Raw genomic sequence first — 18,071 nt, forward strand, 5'->3', positions numbered from 1 at the left:
TATTTTTACATGTAAGGACCAATAATAAGGTGCTGCTGAGATTTGAACTCAGGATTTCCTGTTTACGAGACAGGCGCTTTAACCACTTAGCCACAGCACCTATTTTAATGATACAGAAGGGATCATTAATTTAGTATTGGTAATCAAATTCTGTGCCTGTGTTAAAGTGTCTTAATATGTATTCTAATGTTAAACAAGCAAGGATTCCTAATCTGTAAACAAGAATAGCTATGTTGTATTAAAAAAGAACACATTTTAAACTCAATCCCATATTTTGAATAGTTTATAAATAGGTGTTTTACATATATTCATCAATATTGCTCAAATCTAGGGTCATATTTCATCTGCCTCTTGGTCATTGAAATACCTTTTTGATTTTGCAATCACAGTATTGTTACTATAATATTGAACACACTTTCAGTTTTTATTAGGTTTAAGATGATCTGTTCAACCGAAAGATAAATCAGACTTTTCTAATTGAATTGAATCGCAGGACGACTTAATGAAAATAATTTTTTATGAAAGAATGAGGAAAGCAAGGCACTGCTGAGATTTGAACTCAGGATCTACTGTTTACTAGACAGGCGCTTTAACCAGCTAAGCCACAGCACCCTCTTGAAAATGCTTTAAGGAACAGTTTGCCATATGGTGTTCAAGAGAAACCTGAGTTTTTCACTTTCATAATCATTTCTCAGTTCAGAAAACGCACTACTCAAATAGTTTAGACGAGGATACTGATCCTATTCATAAACACCTCATTGATATATTGCTTATCCTGTTCATAAATGTTTTAATTATGCCTTCTTTAAGAATGCATTACTTGAATTCAACTCTAGAATGATTTTTTATCTCTATTTTGCTCTTTGTCACTCTTTTTTCCCTTTTTCATTCAAAGCATTACTTTGAAAATCTTCACAATACCACGTTTTTTTGTTTTTCAATTTAAGATGACCCATTCTAATGTTCACAGAACAACACTTTTCTTTTTAAAATGTATTAAACATTTGTGTGCTGAAAATTATTTTTACATGTAAGGACCAATAATAAGGTGCTGCTGAGATTTGAACTCAGGATTTCCTGTTTACAAGACAGGTGCTTTAACCACTTAGCCACAGCACCTATTTAAGTGATACAGAAGGGATTATTAATTTAGTATTGGTGATCAAATTCTGTGCCTGTGTTAAAGTGTCTTAATATGTATTCTAATGTTAAACAAGCAAGGATTCCTAATCTGTAAACAAGAATAGCTATGTTGTATTACAAAAGAACACATTTTAAACTCAATCCCATATTTTGAATAGTTCATAAATAAGTGTTTTATATATATTCATCAATATTGCTCAAATCTAGGGTTATATTTCATCATCTGCCTCTTGCTCATTGAAATACCTTTTTGATTTTTGCAATCACAGTATTGTTACTATAATATTGAAAACACTTTCAGTTTTTATTAGGTTTAAGAGGATCTGTTCAACCGAAAGATAAATCAGACTTTTCTAATTTAATTGAATCGCAGGACGACTTAATGAAAATAATTTTTTTATTTAAGAATGAGGAAAGCAAGGCACAGCTGAGATTTGAACTCAGGATCTCCTGTTTACTAGACAGGCGCTTTAACCAGCTAAGCCACAGCACCCTCTTGAAAATGCTTTAAGGAACAGTTTTCCATATGGTGTTCAAGAGAAACCTGAGTTTTTCACTTTCATAATCATTTCTCAGTTCAGAAAACGCACTACTCAAATAGTTTAGACGAGGATACTGATCCTATTCATAAACACCTCATTGATATATTGCTTATCCTGTTCATAAATGTTTTAATTACGCCTTCTTTAAGAATGCATTACTTGAATTCAACTCTAGAATGATTTTTTATGTCTATTTTTCTCTTTGTCACTCTTTTTCCCTTTTTCATTCAAAGCATTACTTTGAAAATCTTCACAATACCACGTTTTTTAGTTTTTCAATTTAAGATGACCCATTCTAATGTTCACAGAACAACACTTTTCTTTTTAAAACGTATTAAACATTTGCGTGATGAAAATTATTTTTACATGTAAGGACCAATAATAAGGTGCTGCTGACATTTGAACTCAGGATTTCCTGTTTACGAGAAAGGCGCTTTAACCACTTAGCAACAGCACCTATTTTAGTGATACAGAAGGGATCATTAATTTAGTATTGGTGATCAAATTCTGTGCCTGTGTTAAAGTGTCTTAATATGTATTCTAATGTTAAACAAGCAAGGATTCCTAATCTGTAAACAGGAATAGCTATGTTGTATTACAAAATAACACATTTTAAACTCAATCCCATATTTTGAATAGTTCATAAATAAGTGTTTTACATATATTCATCAATATTGCTCAAATCTGGGGTTATATTTCATCTGCCTCTTGCTCATTGAAATACCTTTTTAATTTTGCAATCACAGTATTGTTACTATAATATTGAAAACACTTTCAGTTTTTATTAGGTTTAAGATGATCTGTTCAACCGAAAGATAAATCAGACTTTTCTAATTGAATTGAATCGCAGGACGACTTAATGAAAATTGTTTTTATATAAGAATGAGGAAAGCAAGGCACTGCTGAGATTTGAACTCAGGATCTCCTGTTTACTAGACAGGCGCTTTAAACAGCTAAGCCACAGCACCCTCTTGAAAAAGTTTTAAGGAACAGTTTGCCATATGGTGTTCAAGAGAAACCTGAGTTTTTCACTTTCATAATCATTTCTCAGTTCAGAAAACGCACTACTCAAATAGTTTAGACGAGGATACTGATCCTATTGATAAACACCTCATTGATATATTGCTTATCCTGTTCATAAATGTTTTAATTATGCCTTCTTTAAGAATGCATTACTTGAATTCAACTCTAGAATGATTTTTTATCTCTATTTTGCTCTTTGTCAATGTTTTTTCCCTTTTTCATTCAAAGCATTACTTTGAAAATCTTCACAATACCATGTTTTTTTGTTTTTCAATTTAAGATGACCCATTCTAATGTTCACAGAACAATACTTTTCTTTTTAAAATGTTTTAAACATTTGCGTAATGAAAATCATTTTTACATGTAAGGACCAATAATAAGGTGCTGCTGAGATTTGAACTCAGGATTTCCTGTTTACGAGACAGGCGCTTTAACCACTTAGCCACAGCACCTACTTTAGAGATATAGAAGGGATCATTAATTTAGTATTGGTGATCAAATTCTGTGCCTGTGTTAAAGTGTCTTAATATGTATTCTAATGTTAAAAAAGCAAGGATTCCTAATCTGTAAACAAGAATAGCTATGTTGTATTAAAAAAGAACACATTTTAAACTCAATCCCATATTTTGAATAGTTCATGAATAAGTGTTTTATATATATTCATCAATATTGCTCAAATCTAGGGTTATATTTAATCTGCCTCTTGCTCATTGAAATACCTTTTTGATTTTGCAATCACTGTATTGTTACTATAATATTGAAAACACTTTCAGTTTTTATTAGGTTTAAGATGATCTGTTCAACCGATAGATAAATCAGACTTTTCTAATTTAATTGAATCGCAGGACGAATTAATGAAAATAGTTTTTTATTTAAGAATGAGGAAAGCAAGGCACTGCTGAGATTTGAGCTCAGGATCTCCTATTTACTAGACAGGCGCTTTAACCAGCTAAGCCACAGCACCCTCTTGAAAATGCTTTAAGGAACAGTTTGCCATATGGTGTTCAAGAGAAACCTGAGTTTTTCACTTTCATAATCATTTCTCAGTTCAGAAAACGCACTACTCAAATAGTTTAGACGAGGATACTGATCCTATTCATAAACACCTCATTGATATATTGCTTATCCTGTTCATAAATGTTTTAATTATGCCTTCTTTAAGAATGCATTACTTGATTTCAACTCTAGAATGATTTTTTATCTCTATTTTGCTCTTTGTCCCTCTTTTTTCCCTTTTTCATTCAAAGCATTACTTTGAAAATCTTCACAATACCACGTTTTTTTGTTTTTCAATTTAAGATGACCCATTCTAATGTTCACAGAACAACACTTTTCTTTTTAAAATGTATTAAACATTTGCGTGATGAAAATTATTTTTACATGTAAGGACCAATAATAAGGTGCTGCTGAGATTTGAACTCAGGATTTCCTGTTTACGAGACAGGCGCTTTAACCACTTAGCCACAGCACCTATTTTAGTGATACAGAAGGGATGATTAATTTAGTATTGGTGATCAAATTCTGTGCCTGTGTTAAAGTGTCTTAATATGTATTCTAATGTTAAACAAGCAAGGATTCCTAATCTGTAAACAAGAATAGCTATGTTGTATTACAAAAGAACACATTTTAAACTCAATCCCATATTTTGAATAGTTCATAAGTAAGTGTTTTACATATATTCATCAATATTGCTCAAATCTAGGGTTATATTTCATCTGCCTCTTGCTCATTGAAATACCTTTTTGATTTTTGCAATCAGAGTATTGTTACTATAATATTGAAAACACTTTCAGTTTTTATTAGGTTTAAAAGGATCTGTTCAACCGAAAGATAAATCAGACTTTTCTAATTTGTTTGAATCGCAGGACGACTTAATGAAAATAATTTTTTTATTTAAGAATGAGGAAAGCAGGGCACTGCTGAGATTTGAACACAGGATCTCCTGTTTACTAGACAGGCGCTTTAACCAGCTAAGCCACAGCACGCTCTTGAAAATGCTTTAAGGAACAGTTTGCCATATGGTGTTCAAGAGAAACCTGAGTTTTTTACTTTCATAATCATTTCTCAGTTCAGAAAACGCACTACTCAAATAGTTTAGACGAGGATACTGATCCTATTCATAAACACCTCATTGATATATTGCTTATCCTGTTCATAAATGTTTTAATTATGCCTTCTTTAAGAATGCATTACTTGAATTCAACTCTAGAATGATTTTTTATGTCTATTTTTCTCTTTGTCACTCTTTTTTCCCTTTTTCATTCAAAGCATTACTTTGAAAATCTTCACAATACCACGTTTTTTAGTTTTTCAATTTAAGATGACCCATTCTAATGTTCACAGAACAACACTTTTCTTTTTAAAATGTATTAAACATTTGCGTGATGAAAATTATTTTTACATGTAAGGACCAATAATAAGGTGCTGCTGAGATTTGAACTCAGGATTTCCTGTTTACGAGACAGGCGCTTTAACCACTTAACCACAGCAGCTATTTTAGTGATACAGAACGGATCATTAATTTAGTATTGGTGATCAAATTCTGTGCCTGTGTTAAAGTGTCTTAATATGTATTCTAATGTTAAACAAGCAAGGATTTCTAATCTGTAAACAAGAATAGCTATGTTGTATTACAAAAGAACACATTTTAAACTCAATCCCATATTTTGAATAGTTCATAAATAAGTGTTGTACATATATTCATCAATATTGCTCAAATCTAGGGTTATATTTCATCTGCCTCTTGCTCATTGAAATACCTTTCTGATTTTTGCAATCACAGTATTGTTACTATAATATTGAAAACACTTTCAGTTTTTATTAGGTTTAAGGTGATCTGTTCAACCGAAAGATAAATCAGACTTATCTAATTGAATTGAATCGCAGGATGACTTAATGAAAATAGTTTTTTATTTAAGAATGCGGAAAGCAAGGCACCTCTGAGATTTGAGCTCAGGATCTCCGGTTTACTAGACAGGCGCTTTAACCAGCTAAGCCACAGAACCCTCTTGAAAATGCTTTAAGGAACAGTTTGCCATATGGTGTTCAAGAGAATCCTGAGTTTTTCACTTTCATAATCATTTCTCAGTTCAGAAAACGCTCTACTCAACTACTTTAGACGAGGATACTGATCCTATTCATAAACACCTCATTGATATATTGCTTATCTTGTTCATAATGTTTTAATCATGCCTTCTTTAAGAATGCATTACTTGAATTCAACTCTAGAATGATTTTTTATCTCTATTTTGCTCTTTGTCACTTTTTTCTCCCTTTTTCATTCAAAGCATTACTTTGAAAATCTTCACAATAACACGTTTTTTTGTTTTTCAATTTAAGATGACCCATTCTAATGTTCACAGAACAACACTTTTCTTTTTAAAATGTATTAAACATTTGCGTGATGAAAATTATTTTTACATGTAAGGACCAATAATAAGGTGCTGCTGAGATTTGAACTCAGGATTTCCTGTTTACGAGACAGGCACTTTAACCACTTTGCCACAGCACCTAGTTTAGTGATACAGAAGGGATCATTAATTTAGTATTGGTGATCAAATTCTGTGCCTGTGTTAAAGTGCCTTAATATGTATTCTAATGTTAAACAAGCAAGGATTCCTAATCTGTAAACAAGAATAGCTATGTTGTATTACAAAAGAACACATTTTAAACTCAATCCCATATTTTGAATAGTTCATAAATAAGTGTTTTACATATATTCATCAATATTGCTCAAATCTGGGGTTATATTTCATCTGCCTCTTGCTCATTGAAATACCTTTTTGATTTTGCAATCACAGTATTGTTACTATAATATTGAAAACACTTTCAGTTTTTTTGAGGTTTAAGATGATCTGTTCAACCGAAAGATAAATCAGACTTTTCTAATTTAATTGAATCGCAGGACGACTTAATGAAAATAGTTTTTTATATAAGAATGAGGAAAGCAAGGCACTGCTGAGATTTGAACTCATGATCTCCTGTTTACTAGACAGGCGCTTTAAATATCTAATTCACAGCACCCTCTTGAAAATGCTTTAAGGAACAGTTTGCCATATGGTGTTCAAGAGAATCCTGAGTTTTTCACTTTCATAATCATTTCTCAGTTCAGAAAACGCTCTACTCAACTACTTTAGACGAGGATACTGATCCTATTCATAAACACCTCATTGATATATTGCTTATCTTGTTCATAAATGTTTTAATCATGCCTTCTTTAAGAATGCATTACTTGAATTCAACTCTAGAATGATTTTTTATCTCTATTTTGCTCTTTGTCACTCTTTTTTCCCTTTTTCATTCAAAACATTACTTTGAAAATCTTCACAACACCACGTTTTTTTGTTTTTCAATTTAAGATGACCCATTCTAATGTTCACAGAACAGTACTTTTCTTTTTAAAACGTATTAAACATTTGCGTGATGAAAATTATTTTTACATGTAAGGACCAATAATAAGGTGCTGCTGACATTTGAACTCAGGATTTCCTGTTTACGAGACAGGCGCTTTAACCACTTAGCAACTGCACCTATTTTAGTGATACAGAAGGGATCATTAATTTAGTATTGGTGATCAAATTCTGTGCCTGTGTTAAAGTGTCTTAATATGTATTCTAATGTTAAACAAGCAAGGATTCCTAATCTGTAAACAAGAATAGCTATGTTGTATTACAAAAGAACACATTTTAAACTCAATCCCATATTTTGAATAGTTCATAAATAAGTGTTTTACATATGTTCATCAATATTGCTCAAATCTAGGGTTATATTTCATTTGCCTCTTGCTCATTGAAATACCTTTTTGATTTTTGCAATCACAGTATTGTTACTATAATATTGAAAACACTTTCAGTTTTTAATAGGTTTAAGATGATCTGTTCAACCGAAAAATAAATCAGACTTTTCTAATTTAATTGAATCGCAGGACGACTTAATGAAAATAATTTTTTATTTAAGAATGAGGAAAGCAAGGCACTGCTGAGATTTGAACTCAGGATCTCCTGTTTACTAGACAGGCGCTTTAACCAGCTAAGCCACAGCACCCTCTTGAAAAAGTTTTAAGGAACAGTTTGACATATGGTGTTCAAGAGAAACCTGAGTTTTTCACTTTCATAATCATTTCTCAGTTCAGAAAACGCACTACTCAAATAGTTTAGACGAGGATACTGATCCTATTGATAAACACCTCATTGATATATTGCTTATCCTGTTCATAAATGTTTTAATTATGCCTTCTTTAAGAATGCATTACTTGAATTCAACTCTAGAATGATTTTTTATCTCTATTTTGCTCTTTGTCACTCTTTTTTCCCTTTTTCATTCAAAGCATTACTTTGAAAATCTTCACAATACCATGTTTTTTTGTTTTTCAATTTAAGATGACCCATTCTAATGTTCACAGAACAACACTTTTCTTTTTAAATGTATTAAACATTTGCGTGATGAAAATTATTTTTACATGTAAGGACCAATAATAAGGTGCTGCTGAGATTTGAACTCAGGATTTCCTGTTTACGAGACAGGCATTTTAACCAGTTAGCCACAGCACCTATTTTAGTGATACAGAAGGGATCATTAATTTAGTATTGGTGATCAAATTCTGTGCCTGTGTTAAAGTGTCTTAATATGTATTCTAATGTTAAACAAGCAAGGATTCCTAATCTGTAAACAAGAATAGCTATGTTGTATTACAAAAGAACACATTTTAAACTCAATCCCATATTTTGAATAGTTCATAAATAAGTGTTTTACATATATTCATCAATATTGCTCAAATCTGGGGTTATATTTCATCTGCCTCTTGCTCATTGAAATACCGTTTTGATTTTGCAATCACAGTATTGTTACTATAATATTGAAAACACTTTCAGTTTTTTTTAGGTTTAAGATGATCTGTTCAACCGAAAGATAAATCAGACTTTTCTAATTGAATTGAATCGCAGGACGACTTAATGAAAGTAGTGTTTTATATAAGAATGAGGAAAGCAAGGCACTGCTGAGATTTGAACTCAGGATCTCCTGTTTAGTAGATAGGCGCTTTAAAGATCTAAGCCACAGCACCCTCTTGAAAATGCTTTAAGGAACAGTTTGCCATATGGTGTTCAAGAGAATCCTGAGTTTTTCACTTTCATAATCATTTCTCAGTTCAGAAAACGCTCTACTCAACTACTTTAGACGAGGATACTGATCCTATTCATAAACACCTCATTGATATATTGCTTATCTTGTTCATAAATGTTTTAATCATGCCTTCTTTAAGAATGCATTGCTTGAATTCAACTCTAGAATGATTTTTTATCTCTATTTTGCTCTTTGTCACTCTTTTTTCCCTTTTTCATTCAAAACATTACTTTGAAAATCTTCACAACACCACGTTTTTTTGTTTTTCAATTTAAGATGACCCATTCTAATGTTCACAGAACAGTACTTTTCTTTTTAAAACGTATTAAACATTTGCGTGATGAAAATTATTTTTACATGTAAGGACCAATAATAAGGTGCTGCTGACATTTGAACTCAGGATTTCCTGTTTACGAGACAGGCGCTTTAACCACTTAGCAACAGCACCTATTTTAGTGATACAGAAGGGATCATTAATTTAGTATTGGTGATCAAATTCTGTGCCTGTGTTAAAGTATCTTAATATGTATTCTAATGTTAAACAAGCAAGGATTCCTAATCTGTAAACAAGAATAGCTATGTTGTATTACAAAAGAACACATTTTAAACTCAATCCCATATTTTGAATAGTTCATAAATAAGTGTTTTACATATGTTCATCAATATTGCTCAAATCTAGGGTTATATTTCATTTGCCTCTTGCTCATTGAAATACCTTTTTGATTTTTGCAATCACAGTATTGATACTATAATATTGAAAACACTTTCAGTTTTTAATAGGTTTAAGATGATCTGTTCAACCGAAAAATAAATCAGACTTTTCTAATTTAATTGAATCGCAGGACGACTTAATGAAAATAATTTTTTATTTAAGAATGAGGAAAGCAAGGCACTGCTGAGATTTGAACTCAGGATCTCCTGATTACTAGACAGGCGCTTTAACCAGCTAAGCCACAGCACCTTCTTAAAAAACTTTTAAGGAACAGTTTGACATATGGTGTTCAAGAGAAACCTGAGTTTTTCACTTTCATAATCATTTCTCAGTTCAGAAAACGCACTACTCAAATAGTTTAGACGAGGATACTGATCCTATTGATAAACACCTCATTGATATATTGCTTATCCTGTTCATAAATGTTTTAATTATGCCTTCTTTAAGAATGCATTACTTGAATTCAACTCTAGAATGATTTTTTATCTCTATTTTGCTCTTTGTCACTCTTTTTTCCCTTTTTCATTCAAAGCATTACTTTGAAAATCTTCACAATACCATGTTTTTTTGTTTTTCAATTTAAGATGACCCATTCTAATGTTCACAGAACAACACTTTTCTTTTTAAATGTATTAAACATTTGCGTGATGAAAATTAATTTTACATGTAAGGACCAATAATAAGGTGCTGCTGAGATTTGAACTCAGGATTTCCTGTTTACGAGACAGGCATTTTAACCAGTTAGCCACAGCACCTATTTTAGTGATACAGAAGGGATCATTAATTTAGTATTGGTGATCAAATTCTGTGCCTGTGTTAAAGTGTCTTAATATGTATTCTAATGTTAAACAAGCAAGGATTCCTAATCTGTAAACAAGAATAGCTATGTTGTATTACAAAAGAACACATTTTAAACTCAATCCCATATTTTGAATAGTTCATAAATAAGTGTTTTACATATATTATTCAATATTGCTCAAATCTAGGGTTATATTTCATTTGCCTCTTGCTCATTGAAATACCTTTTTGATTTTTGCAATCACAGTATTGTTACTATAATATTGAAAACACTTTCAGTTTTTAATTGGTTTAAGATGATCTGTTCAACCGAAAGATAAATCAGACTTTTCTAATTTAATTGAATCGCAGGACGACTTAATGAAAATAATTTTTTATTTAAGAATGAGGAAAGCAAGGCACTGCTGAGATTTGAACTCAGGATCTCCTGTTTACTAGACAGGCGCTTTAACCAGCTGAGCCACAGCACCCTCATGAAAAAGCTTTAAGGAACAGTTTGCCATATGGTGTTCAAGAGAAACCTGAGTTTTTCACTTTCATAATCATTTCTCAGTTCAGAAAACGCACTACTCAAATAGTTTAGACGAGGATACTGATCCTATTGATAAACACCTCATTGATATATTGCTTATCCTGTTCATAAATGTTTTAATTATGCCTTCTTTAAGAATGCATTACTTGAATTCAACTCTAGAATGATTTTTTATCTCTATTTTGCTCTTTGTCACTCCTTTTTCCCTTTTTCATTCAAATCATTACTTTGAAAATCTTCACAATACCACGTTTTTTAGTTTTTCAATTTAAGATGACCCATTCTAATGTTCACAGAACAACACTTTTCTTTTTAAAATGTATTAAACATTTGCGTGCTGAATATTATTTTTACATGTAAGGACCAATAATAAGGTGCTGCTGAGATTTGAACTCAGGATTTCCTGGTTACGAGACAGGTGCTTTAACCACTTAGCCACAGCACCTATTTTAGTGATACAGAAGGGATCATTAATTTAGTATTGGTGATCAAATTCTGTGCCTGTGTTAAAATGTCTTAATAAGTATTCTAATGTTAAACAAGCAAGGATTCCTAATCTGTAAACAAGAATAGCTATGTTGTATTAAAAAAGAACACATTTTAAACTCAATCCCATATTTTGAATAGTTCATAAATAAGTGTTTTACATATATTCATCAATATTGCTAAAATCTAGGGTTATATTTAATCTGCCTCTTGCTCATTGAAATACCTTTTTGATTTTTGCAATCACAGAATTGTTACTATAATATTGAAAACACTTTCAGTTTTTATTAGGTTTATGATGATCTGTTCAACCGAAAAATAAATCAGACTTTTCTAATTTAATTGAATCGCAGGACGAATTAATGAAAATAGTTTTTTATTTAAGAATGCGGAAAGCAAGGCACCTCTGAGATTTGAACTCAGGATCTCATGTTTACTAGCCAGGCGCTTTAACCAGCTAAGCCACAGCACCCTCTTGAAAATGCTTTAAGGAACAGTTTCCCATATGGTGTTCAAGAGAATCCTGAGTTTTTCACTTTCATAATCATTTCTCAGTTCAGAAAACGCTCTACTCAACTACTTTAGACGAGGATACTGATCCTATTCATAAACACCTCATTGATATATTGCTTATCTTGTTCATAAATGTTTTAATCATGCCTTCTTTAAGAATGCATTACTTGAATTCAACTCTAGAATGATTTTTTATCTCTATTTTGCTCTTTGTCACTCTTTTTTCCCTTTTTCATTCAAAACAGTACTTTGAAAATCTTCACAATACCACGTTTTTTTGTTTTTCAATTTAAGATGACCCATTCTAATGTTCACAGAACAACACTTTTCTTTTTAAATGTATTAAACATTTGCGTGATGAAAATTATTTTTACATGTAAGGACCAATAATAAGGTGCTGCTGAGATTTGAACTCAGGATTTCCTGTTTACGAGACAGGTGCTTTAACCACTTAGCCACAGCACCTATTTTAGTGATACAGAAGGGATCATTAATTTAGTATTGGTAATCAAATTCTGTGCCTGTGTTAAAGTGTCTTAATATGTATTCTAATGTTAAACAAGCAAGGATTCCTAATCTGTAAACAAGAATAGCTATATTGTATTACAAAAGAACACATTTTAAACTCAATCCCATATGTTGAATAGTTCATAAATAAGTGTTTTACATATATTCATCAATATTGCTCAAATCTAGGGTTATATTTCATCTGCCTCTTGCTCATTGAAATACCTTTTAGATTTTTGCAATCACAGTATTGTTACTATATTATTGAAAACACTTTCAGTTATTATTAGGTTTAAGATGATCTGTTCAACCGAAAGATAAATCAGACTTTTCTAATTTAATTGAATCGCAGGACGACTTAATGAAAATAATTTTTTATTTAAGAATAAGGAAAGTAAGGCACTGCTGAGATTTAAACTCAGGATCTCCTGTTTACTAGACAGGCGCTTTAACCAGCTAAGCCACAGCACCCTCTTGAAAATGCGTTAAGGAACAGTTTGCCATATGGTGTTCAAGAGAAACTTGAGTTTTTCACTTTCATAATCATTTCTCAGTTCAGAAAACGCACTACTCAAATAGTTTAGACGAGGATACTGATCCTATTCATAAACACCTCATTGATATATTGCTTATCCTGTTCATAAATGTTTTAATTATGCCTTCTTTAAGAATGCATTACTTGATTTCAACTCTAGAATGATTTTTCATCTCTATTTTGCTCTTTGTCACTCTTTTTTCCCTTTTTCATTCAAAGCATTACTTTGAAAATCTTCACAATACCACGTTTTTTTGTTTTTCAATTTAAGATGACCCATTCTAATGTTCACAGAACAACACTTTTCTTTTTAAAATGTGTTAAACATTTGCGTGATGAAAATTATTTTTACATGTAAGGACCAATAATAAGGTGCTGCTGAGATTTGAACTCAGGATTTCCTGTTTACGAGACAGGCGCTTTAACCACTTAGCCACAGAATCTACTTTAGTGATACAGAAGGGATCATTAATTTAGTATTGGTGATCAACTTCTGTGCCTGTGTTAAAGTGTCTTAATATGTATTCTAATGTTAAACAAGCAAGGATTCCTAATCTGTAAACAAGAATAGCTATGTTGTATTAAAAAAGAACACATTTTAAACTCAATCCCATATTTTGAATAGTTTATAAATAGGTGTTTTACATATATTCATCAATATTGCTCAAATCTAGGGTCATATTTCATCTGCCTCTTGCTCATTGAAATACCTTTTTGATTTTGCAATCACAGTATTGTTACTATAATATTGAAAACACTTTCAGTTTTTATTAGGTTTAAGATGATCTGTTCAACCGAAAGATAAATCAGACTTTTCTAATTGAATTGAATCGAATCGCAGGACGACTTAATGAAAATAATTTTTTATGTAAGAATGAGGAAAGCAAGGCACTGCTGAGATTTGAACTCAGGATCTACTGTTTACTAGACAGGCGCTTTAACCAGCTAAGCCACAGCACCCTCTTGAAAATGCTTTAAGGAACAGTTTGCCATATGGTGTTCAAAAGAAACCTGAGTTTTTCACTTTCATAATCATTTCTCAGTTCAGAAAACGCACTACTCAAATAGTTTAGACGAGGATACTGATCCTATTCATAAACACCTCATTGATATATTGCTTATCCTGTTCATAAATGTTTTAATTATGCCTTCTTTAAGAATGCATTACTTGATTTCAACTCTAGAATGATTTTTTATCTCTATTTTGCTCTTTGTCACTCTTTTTTCCCTTTTTCATTCAAAACATTACTTTGAAAATCTTCACAACACCACGTTTTTTTGTTTTTCAATTTAAGATGACCCATTCTAATGTTCACAGAACAGTACTTTTCTTTTTAAAACGTATTAAACATTTGCGTGATGAAAATTATTTTTACATGTAAGGACCAATAATAAGGTGCTGCTGATATTTGAACTCAGGATTTCCTGTTTACGAGACAGGCGCTTTAACCACTTAGCAACAGCACCTATTTTAGTGATACAGAAGGGATCATTAATTTAGTATTGGTGATCAAATTCTGTGCCTGTGTTAAAGTGTCTTAATATGTATTCTAATGTTAAACAAGCAAGGATTCCTAATCTGTAAACAAGAATAGCTATGTTGTATTACAAAAGAACACATTTTAAACTCAATCCCATATTTTGAATAGTTCATAAATAAGTGTTTTACATATGTTCATCAATATTGCTCAAATCTAGGGTTATATTTCATCTGCCTCTTGCTCATTGAAATACCTTTTTGATTTTTGCAATCACAGTATTGTTACTATATTATTGAAAACACTTTCAGTTTTTAATAGGTTTAAGATGATCTGTTCAACCGAAAAATAAATCAGACTTTTCTAATTTAATTGAATCGCAGGACGACTTAATGAAAATAATTTTGTATTTAAGAATGAGGAAAGCAAGGCACTGCTGAGATTTGAACTCAGGATCTCCTGTTTACTAGACAGGCACTTTAACCAGCTAAGCCACAGCACCCTCTTGAAAAAGTTTTAAGGAACAGTTTGCCATATGGTGTTCAAGAGAAACCTGAGTTTTTCACTTTCATAATCACTTCTCAGTTCAGAAAACGCACTACTCAAATAGTTTAGACGAGGATACTGATCCTATTGATAAACACCTCATTGATATATTGCTTATCCTGTTCATAAATGTTTTAATTATGCCTTCTTTAAGAATGCATTACTTGAATTCAACTCTAGAATGATTTTTTATCTCTATTTTGCTCTTTGTCACTGTTTTTTCCCTTTTTCATTCAAAGCATTACTTTGAAAATCTTCACAATACCATGTTTTTTTGTTTTTCAATTTAAGATGACCCATTCTAATGTTCACAGAACAATACTTTTCTTTTTAAAATGTTTTAAACATTTGCGTAATGAAAATTATTTTTACATGTAAGGACAAATAATAAGGTGCTGCTGAGATTTGAACTCAGGATTTCCTGTTTACGAGACAGGCGCTTTAACCACTTAGCCACAGCACCTACTTTAGAGATATAGAAGGGATCATTAATTTAGTATTGGTGATCAAATTCTGTGCCTGTGTTAAAGTGTCTTAATATGTATTCTAATGTTAAAAAAGCAAGGATTCCTAATCTGTAAACAAGAATAGCTATGTTGTATTAAAAAAGAACACATTTTAAACTCAATCCCATATTTTGAATAGTTCATGAATAAGTGTTTTATATATATTCATCAATATTGCTCAAATCTAGGGTTATATTTAATCTGCCTCTTGCTCATTGAAATACCTTTTTGATTTTGCAATCACAGTATTGTTACTATAATATTGAAAACACTTTCAGTTTTTATTAGGTTTAAGATGATCTGTTCAACCGATAGATAAATCAGACTTTTCTAATTTAATTGAATCGCAGGACGAATTAATGAAAATAGTTTTTTATTTAAGAATGAGGAAAGCAAGGCACTGCTGAGATTTGAGCTCAGGATCTCCTATTTACTAGACAGGCGCTTTAACCAGCTAAGCCACAGCACCCTCTTGAAAATGCTTTAAGGAACAGTTTGCCATATGGTGTTCAAGAGAAACCTGAGTTTTTCACTTTCATAATCATTTCTCAGTTCAGAAAACGCACTACTCAAATAGTTTAGACGAGGATACTGATCCTATTCATAAACACCTCATTGATATATTGCCTATCTTGTTCATAAATGTTTTAATCATGCCTTCTTTAAGAATGCATTACTTGAATTCAACTCTAGAATGATTTTTTATCTCTATTTTGCTCTTTGTCACTCTTTTTTCCCTTTTTCATTCAAAGCATTACTTTGAAAATCTTCACAATACCACGTTTTTTTGTTTTTCAATTTAAGATGACCCATTCTAATGTTCACAGAACAACACTTTTCTTTTTAAAATGTATTAAACATTTGCGTGATGAAAATAATTTTTACATGTAAGGACCAATAATAAGGTGCTGCTGAGATTTGAACTCAGGATTTCCTGTTTACGAGACAGGCGCTTTAACCACTTAGCCACAGCACCTATTTTAGTGATACAGAAGGGATGATTAATTTAGTATTGGTGATCAAATTCTGTGCCTGTGTTAAAGTGTCTTAATATGTATTCTAATGTTAAACAAGCAAGGATTCCTAATCTGTAAACAAGAATAGCTATGTTGTATTACAAAAGAACACATTTTAAACTCAATCCCATATTTTGAATAGTTCATAAATAAGTGTTTTACATATATTCATCAATATTGCTCAAATCTGGGGTTATATTTCATCTGCCTCTTGCTCATTGAAATACCTTTTTGATTTTGCAATCACAGTATTGTTACTATAATATTGAAAACACTTTCAGTTTTTTTTAGGTTTAAGATGATCTGTTCAACCGAAAGATAAATCAGACTTTTCTAATTGAATTGAATCGCAGGACGACTTAATGAAAATAGTTTTTTATATAAGAATGAGGAAAGCAAGGCACTGCTGAGATTTGAACTCACGATCTCCTGTTTACTAGACAGGCGCTTTAAATATCTAAGCCACAGCACCCTCTTGAAAATGCTTTAAGGAACAGTTTGCCATATGGTGTTCAAGAGAATCCTGAGTTTTTCACTTTCATAATCATTTCTCAGTTCAGAAAACGCTCTACTCAACTACTTTAGACGAGGATACTGATCCTATTCATAAACACCTCATTGATATATTGCTTATCTTGTTCATAAATGTTTTAATCATGCCTTCTTTAAGAATGCATTACTTGAATTCAACTCTAGAATGATTTTTTATCTCTATTTTGCTCTTTGTCACTCTTTTTTCCCTTTTTCATTCAAAACATTACTTTGAAAATCTTCACAACACCACGTTTTTTTGTTTTTCAATTTAAGATGACCCATTCTAATGTTCACAGAACAGTACTTTTCTTTTTAAAACGTATTAAACATTTGCGTGATGAAAATTATTTTTACATGTAAGGACCAATAATAAGGTGCTGCTGACATTTGAACTCAGGATTTCCTGTTTACGAGACAGGCGCTTTAACCACTTAGCAACAGCACCTATTTTAGTGATACAGAAGGGATCATTAATTTAGTATTGGTGATCAAATTCTGTGCCTGTGTTAAAGTGTCTTAATATGTATTCTAATGTTAAACAAGCAAGGATTCCTAATCTGTAAACAAGAATAGCTATGTTGTATTACAAAAGAACACATTTTAAACTCAATCCCATATTTTGAATAGTTCATAAATAAGTGTTTTACATATGTTCATCAATATTGCTCAAATCTAGGGTTATATTTAATTTGCCTCTTGCTCATTGAAATACCTTTTTGATTTTTGCAATCACAGTATTGTTACTATAATATTGAAAACACTTTCAGTTTTTAATAGGTTTAAGATGATCTGTTCAACCTAAAAATAAATCAGACTTTTCTAATTTAATTGAATCGCAGGACGACTTAATGAAAATAATTTTTTATTTAAGAATGAGGAAAGCAAGGCACTGCTGAGATTTGAACTCAGGATCTCCTGTTTACTAGACAGGCGCTTTAACCAGCTAAGCCACAGTACCCTCTTGCAAAAGTTTTAAGGAACAGTTTGACATATGGTGTTCAAGAGAAACCTGAGTTTTTCACTTTCATAATCATTTCGAAGTTCAGAAAACGCACTACTCAAATAGTTTAGACGAGGATA

The 18,071-nt window shown here is 31.5% G+C and overlaps 13 non-coding genes across 13 annotated transcripts; all 13 read right to left on the reverse strand.

Moving 5' to 3' along the window:
- Positions 1-27: 27 nt before the first annotated feature.
- Positions 28-100, reverse strand: TRNAT-CGU (transfer RNA threonine (anticodon CGU)). The gene has a single exon. It is a non-coding gene; the product is annotated as a tRNA-Thr (tRNA).
- A 1,462-nt stretch (positions 101-1,562) lies between these two features.
- Positions 1,563-1,636, reverse strand: TRNAT-AGU (transfer RNA threonine (anticodon AGU)). The gene has a single exon. It is a non-coding gene; the product is annotated as a tRNA-Thr (tRNA).
- Positions 1,637-3,087: 1,451 nt separating this feature from the next.
- Positions 3,088-3,160, reverse strand: TRNAT-CGU (transfer RNA threonine (anticodon CGU)). Its single transcript has one exon. It is a non-coding gene; the product is annotated as a tRNA-Thr (tRNA).
- Positions 3,161-4,106: 946 nt separating this feature from the next.
- Positions 4,107-4,179, reverse strand: TRNAT-CGU (transfer RNA threonine (anticodon CGU)). The gene has a single exon. It is a non-coding gene; the product is annotated as a tRNA-Thr (tRNA).
- Positions 4,180-7,677: 3,498 nt separating this feature from the next.
- Positions 7,678-7,751, reverse strand: TRNAT-AGU (transfer RNA threonine (anticodon AGU)). Its single transcript has one exon. It is a non-coding gene; the product is annotated as a tRNA-Thr (tRNA).
- A 1,964-nt stretch (positions 7,752-9,715) lies between these two features.
- Positions 9,716-9,789, reverse strand: TRNAT-AGU (transfer RNA threonine (anticodon AGU)). The gene has a single exon. It is a non-coding gene; the product is annotated as a tRNA-Thr (tRNA).
- A 945-nt stretch (positions 9,790-10,734) lies between these two features.
- TRNAT-AGU (transfer RNA threonine (anticodon AGU)) lies at positions 10,735-10,808 on the reverse strand. The gene has a single exon. It is a non-coding gene; the product is annotated as a tRNA-Thr (tRNA).
- A 434-nt stretch (positions 10,809-11,242) lies between these two features.
- TRNAT-CGU (transfer RNA threonine (anticodon CGU)) lies at positions 11,243-11,315 on the reverse strand. Its single transcript has one exon. It is a non-coding gene; the product is annotated as a tRNA-Thr (tRNA).
- Positions 11,316-12,261: 946 nt separating this feature from the next.
- TRNAT-CGU (transfer RNA threonine (anticodon CGU)) lies at positions 12,262-12,334 on the reverse strand. The gene has a single exon. It is a non-coding gene; the product is annotated as a tRNA-Thr (tRNA).
- Positions 12,335-14,817: 2,483 nt separating this feature from the next.
- Positions 14,818-14,891, reverse strand: TRNAT-AGU (transfer RNA threonine (anticodon AGU)). The gene has a single exon. It is a non-coding gene; the product is annotated as a tRNA-Thr (tRNA).
- Positions 14,892-15,325: 434 nt separating this feature from the next.
- Positions 15,326-15,398, reverse strand: TRNAT-CGU (transfer RNA threonine (anticodon CGU)). The gene has a single exon. It is a non-coding gene; the product is annotated as a tRNA-Thr (tRNA).
- Positions 15,399-16,344: 946 nt separating this feature from the next.
- TRNAT-CGU (transfer RNA threonine (anticodon CGU)) lies at positions 16,345-16,417 on the reverse strand. Its single transcript has one exon. It is a non-coding gene; the product is annotated as a tRNA-Thr (tRNA).
- A 1,458-nt stretch (positions 16,418-17,875) lies between these two features.
- TRNAT-AGU (transfer RNA threonine (anticodon AGU)) lies at positions 17,876-17,949 on the reverse strand. The gene has a single exon. It is a non-coding gene; the product is annotated as a tRNA-Thr (tRNA).
- Positions 17,950-18,071: the final 122 nt, after the last annotated feature.

Source organism: Triturus cristatus, chromosome 8 (genome assembly GCF_964204655.1).
Source record: "Triturus cristatus chromosome 8, aTriCri1.1, whole genome shotgun sequence".
NCBI lineage: Eukaryota > Metazoa > Chordata > Amphibia > Caudata > Salamandridae > Triturus > Triturus cristatus.